At 42.1% G+C, this 5,715-nt stretch overlaps 1 non-coding gene across 1 annotated transcript; it reads left to right on the top strand.

The window, feature by feature from the left end:
• The first annotated feature begins 2,507 nt into the window (after window positions 1-2,507).
• On the top strand, window positions 2,508-2,615 carry LOC129547413 (U6 spliceosomal RNA). The gene has a single exon (XR_008684086.1). It is a non-coding gene; the product is annotated as a U6 spliceosomal RNA (small nuclear RNA).
• The last annotated feature ends 3,100 nt before the right edge of the window (window positions 2,616-5,715 follow it).

The raw sequence follows: 5,715 nt of genomic DNA on the forward strand, positions 1-5,715 counted from the left end.
ACCCACTCAATGGACATGAGTATGAGTAAACTTTGGGAGATAGTGAAGGACAGAAAAGCCTGGTGTGCTGTAGTTCATGGGATCACAAAGAGTTGGACACGACTGAGCAACAACAATCTTTTCTGCCATTCTGCCATTCAATGGCTGTTCATATCTGTCTCATCATTGTTAGTGTATATTTCTTTTCTTAAAAATTTGGATAAATTCTTTTATATAGGAACTACAATCATTAGTCTATGGTAGGATTATGAATATATTCTCCTGGCTTGTCCTTGTCTTCTGATTTCATTTACCTTGGATTTGCTATCTAAGGTAAATATATTCTCCTGGCTTATCCTTGTCTTCTGATTTCAGGTAAATGTTTTTTGTTTTATATAGTTGAACTATATAAATATAGTTCATATAAGTATATAAATATAAAAAATAAATTTAAATGTATAAATAAATTTGTTTCTTTACATAAATAAAGTTGAACTTATGTCTTTAAAGCTTTAAAGTTTTTAACTATTTGCTTATCACTTTGGCAGTTCCAACTCTGAGAATATATATGATGTTATGAAATGTGAAATAAAATGGAGTCACTTATGTCAAGGGTTTTTTTTCCTTAATGGAGCTAGGAGGCCATTATGGGGGTGTACTTACACACACCCCCTCCCCCCGCCAGGTGGAATCTTGAACTTTTCAACTAGGCCAAACCACAGATATTTCAAGAACTCTGCAAGAACACCTGTGACTTGTCACAGCAACTAACTTTTTCCACCCTCTAGTTATAGCCTTAGCATTCAAAATGTTCAGCCAACACTAGATCCTGCCTCCAACTCCAGTGAAAATTCTTTGTATTGCAAATCTCCCTTCTTTGCTTTTAAAACCCCTGACTTTTACTCCCATGTGGGACATGGTTTGGTTGCTCCCTGAATTTGTGTGCCCCAAATTGCAAGTCTTTGATCCCAAATAAGTGCTTTCTGCCCCATCATTGCTTCCTAGGTTTATTTAGATTGATGATGTATGTATTATAATGTATACACATATGCACACAAACACAATTATGTTTATATTTAATTGGATTTATATTTACATGTAATCTTGCCAAGGTTTCCTCTCTTTGCTTCTGCCTTCTACACTTCCATACCCACTCCTTTCCTTTTGCCTTTTAGGATTATTGTCTGTGCCTTGAAAATCCAAAGCCACTTCTCAACACAGTTGTTTCTTCAATTTCATTCTCTCTTCTTGCTCAGATGACTATTATATCTGTAGAGTGAGGTGTTTTATAGACCCTGGGTTTGACTCTGCTTGGAGGAGAATGGGACAACAGAGAATGAGATGGCTGGATGGCATCACCTACTCAATGGACGTGAGTTTGAGTGAACTCCGGGAGTTGGTGATGGACAGGGAGGCCTGGTGTGCTGTGATTTGTGGGGTCGCAGAGAGTCGGACATGACTGAGTGACTGAACTGAACTGAACTGAACTGAAAGGGTTCCCTTGGGGCCAGCTTCATACTTACCTGTGGATCATCTGAATCTGGGTGAGCAAGCTCTTCCTCAGATGATCTACACCTAAGCCCCCAAATCCCAAGGGAAGCTGGCCTTGTCTGTCTTCCCCAGGGTGAATTCTCTGTAGTCCTAGCCCATAACCTCTTACAATTCTCCACAGAATTGGAGGGTCCTGGAGGAGCTGTAGTCAAAGCTGTGGTTTTTCCAGTAGTCATGTACAGATGTGAGCGTTGGACCACAAAGAAGGCTGAGCGCCGAAGAATTGAGACTTTAGACTGTGGTGTTGGAGAAGACTCTTGAGAGTTCCTTGGACAGCAAGAAGATCAAACCAGCCAATCCTAAAGGATATCAACCCTAAATATTCATTGGAAGGACTGATGCTGAAGCTGAAGCTCCAATACTTTGGCCACCTGATGTGAAGAGCCGACTCATTGGAAAAGACCTGGGAATGACTGAAGGCAGGAGGAGAAGTGGATGACAGAGGATGAGGTTGTTGGATAGCATCACCAACTCAATAGATATGAGTTTGCAAAAACTCCAGGAGATAGTGAAGGACAGGGAAGCCTGGTGTTCTACAGTCCATGGGGTCGCAAAGAGCTGGACATGACTGAGTGACTGAAGAGCAAGAGTTGCATGGTTGGGTCTGTGGACTGAAACACTCTCTTCTGGCCATGGTGAGAGGCAGAACACAGAAGCTCAGAGGGACAGAGTCGCTGTCTCCTCGGCACTTCTCTCACTACAGCGCACGTCTGTGCATCAGGTCATACTTGCTGACTTTTCTCAGCCAGAAATAACCTCTGTCCAGTTTCATGTCTGGTCTCCTGAACTGGACCCATGAGAGAGGATGGGTGGATGTACAGATCAGTCTTTGGCTAGTGTCCTGGTCCCTCCCCTACACTGCTCTGACCTAATAGGATTTACCCCTGCAGGCCACATTTTCCAGGTATCTTTATTAGCTAGCCTCCCACTAGGTTCAGTTAGTTAGTCAAATGCTAGAGATTAAAATTAAGGAAGAAGTGCTCACGATTCAGCAGCACAGATATTAAAATCGGAATGATACAGAGAACATTAGCATGGCCCCATGCAAGAGTGACACACAAACTCATGAAACGTTATGTATATTTTGGATTAACTGTCCCAAGAAAGTAGAAGAGGGCCCTTTCTTTACCAAGAGGTGACTTAAATTTACATGTTAAATGCTGCAATCAAGAACAATTAGGCTCTACAAATTAAACCATCCTGTTTTCTCTTTTAGAAAATACATCAAGGAAGAAAATGTAAAATCCAGGGTATTTATTTGTTCCTGTCTCTTTGCACTGTGCAACCTCTCTGGCAGTGACTGCACCCCACCTCTGAGCTTCTCCCAAGAGAGAAGATGTGCCGTGGTTCTGGAGTATCTATTCACAGGAGACAAACTCCAGCTGCTCATCCTGAGGTCTATTTATCTCCTGCCTCATTACCAGTCTTGGGGTTCATCCCAGGTCTTTCATTCTTGTTTCACTTCCCAAGCATCCCTATTCTCCCTTAGTCTGAAATGTATTTCCTTCTGCAATCATCAATTTGTAGACCTGAGTTATTTTGATGTTATTTTTGTGTTATTCCTGCTCCCTGCAATTCCTTTCTAACTCCTATTCTTCCCATGACCCTGAAATGCTTCATGTTATCATAAATGAGGAGGGTCATTTCAGATTCTTTGCTTCAGATCCTCACTCTGACCCACTCTGCATTTCCTGAAATCTGCCTCATTGTGACTTTATGGCCACTATTGCCCACTTTTCTAGGTTATGCTTCTGATGATGGAAAAATCACCTGAAAATTCTGCCCAACTGGAGTTGCTGGCATTTTCCCAAGTAACTATATTTTCCCCTTTGTTGTTATTGTTCAGTTGCTAATTCATGTACAACTTTGCAACCCCATGAACTGCAGCACTCCAGGCTTCCCTGTCCTTCACTATCTCCTGGAGTTTTTGCAAACTCATTGAGTTGATGATGCCATCCAACCATCTCATCCTCTGTCGTTCCCTTCTCCTCCTGCCTTCAATCTTTCCCAGCATCAGGGTCTTTTCAAATGAGTGAGTTCTTTGCATCAGGTGAGCAAAGTATTGGAGTGTCAGCTTCAGCATCAGTCCTTCCAATGAATATTCAGGACTGATTTCCTTTAGGGTTGACTGATTGATCTTCTTGCAGTCCAAAGGACTCTCAAGAGTCTTCTCCAACACCACAGTTCAAAAGCATCAATTCTTAGGCATTCTTTACTAGTGGAAAGACCAGCTTTGTCTCTGCTTTTTAATACACTGTCTAGGTTTGTCATAGCTTTTCTTCCAAAGAGCAAGTGTCTTTTAATTTCATGGCTGCAGTCCCCATCTACAGTGATTCTGGAGTCCAAGAAAATAAAGTTTCTCATTGTTTCCATTTTTTCCCCCATCTATTTGCCATGAAGTGATGGGAATGGATGCCATGATCTACATTTTTTGAATGCTGAGTTTTAAGCCAGCTTTTTCACTCTCCTCTTTCACCCTCAGCAGGAGGCTCTTTAGTTCCTCTTGTCTTTCTGCTATTAGACTGGTATCATCTGCATATCTGAGGTTGTTGATATTTCTTCCTGCGATCTTGATTCCAGCTTGTGATGCATCCAGCCCAGCATTTCTCTTGATGTACTCTACATAGAAGTTAAATAAAGAATCCCGAAGACTGCATCCTCTGTGAGACTCCAAACTCCTCCCCTGGCTGTAGGGAGTAGCACTTTGAAGATGGCAGCCTCCAATAACTAGTTCAAAGGGGTGGGATCAAGTTGTTTGCCTGATGAAACTATTGAATAAACATGACAAAGGAAATAGAGAAACCTTGTCATGCACCATGATGACTACTGGCAGCGAGTAGCTTCAAAAATGCTAGTGAACATGTGTTTTGATAGATGGTGGTTAGAGAGGTCAAGCTGGGACTCTGACACAAACTGGAAGTGGCCTAGAGAGATGGTTTCACTGATGTTGCCACAGATTTTTCACCCACACGGTGCTTGAGGGAAGCTGAGGTGATATAGTGTGGTTGTTTGAGGACTTTTGTGGACTCATTGATGGGATGTCTGTTTGTGGCAAGTGGTGACGATTCTGTGGGGAGAATAATAGGGAAAGGAGTTTGAGAGTTGAATAATGGGTGCGTCTCTAGAGTGAGTGATGGGAGTTCTGTGGGGTAGTGATAGGAGGTCAGCTGGGGTCATTTGCAGGATGAATGATGGAGAATCTATGAGGTGTGTGAAGGGGGTGTTTTTGGTAGCTTAAATTGGATAATAAGTTCATTACTTTTCAACCTTATATATTTTATTTATGTACTTTTGGTAATTGTCATATATGGTGTTTTTGTAATTTTAAAATTCCAAATGTACCTTAATATGAGTTTTTATTTTGTCTTTTCCTAGTTCAGTTCAGTCACTGAGTCGTGTCTGACTCTTTGCGACCCCATGAACCACAGCACTCCAGGCCTCCCTGCCCATCACCAACTCCCGGAGTCCAACCAAACCCATGTCCATCGAGTCGGTGATGCCATCCAACCATCTCATCCTCTGTTGTCCCCTTCTCCTGCCCTCAATGTTTCCCAGCATCAGGGTCTTTTCAAATGAGTCAGCTTTTTGCATAAGGTGGCCAAAGTATTAGAGTTTCAGCTTCAGCATCAGTCCTTCTAATGAATATTCAGGACTGATTTCCTTTACGATGGACTGGTTGGATCTCCTTGCAGTCCACGGGACTCTCAAGAGTCTTCTCCAACACCACAGTTCAAAAGCATCAATTTTTCCATGCTCAGCTTTCCTTATAGTCCAACTCTCACATCCATACATGACCACTGGAAAAATCATAGCCTTGACTTGATGGACCTTGGTTGGCAAAGTAATGTCTTTGGTTTTTAATGTGCTGTCTAGGTATGTCATAACTTTCCTTCCAAGGAGCAAGCATCTTTTAATTTCATGGCTGCAATCACCATCTGCAGTGATTTTGGAGCCCAGAAAAATAAAGTCACCTACTGTTTTCACTGTTTCCCCATCTATTCACCATGAAGTGATGGGACCGGATGCCATGATCTTAGTTTTCTGAATGTTGAGCTGTAAGCCAACTTTTTCACTCTCCTCTTTCACCTTCATCAAGAGGCTCTTTTGTTCTTCTTCACTTTCTGCCATAAGGGTGGTGTCATCTGCATATCTGAGGTTATTGATATTTCTCCTGGCAATCTTGAT

Source organism: Moschus berezovskii, chromosome 22 (assembly GCF_049115385.1).
Source record: "Moschus berezovskii isolate FMDL1 chromosome 22, NW_MosBer_1.0, whole genome shotgun sequence".
Taxonomy (NCBI): domain Eukaryota; kingdom Metazoa; phylum Chordata; class Mammalia; order Artiodactyla; family Moschidae; genus Moschus; species Moschus berezovskii.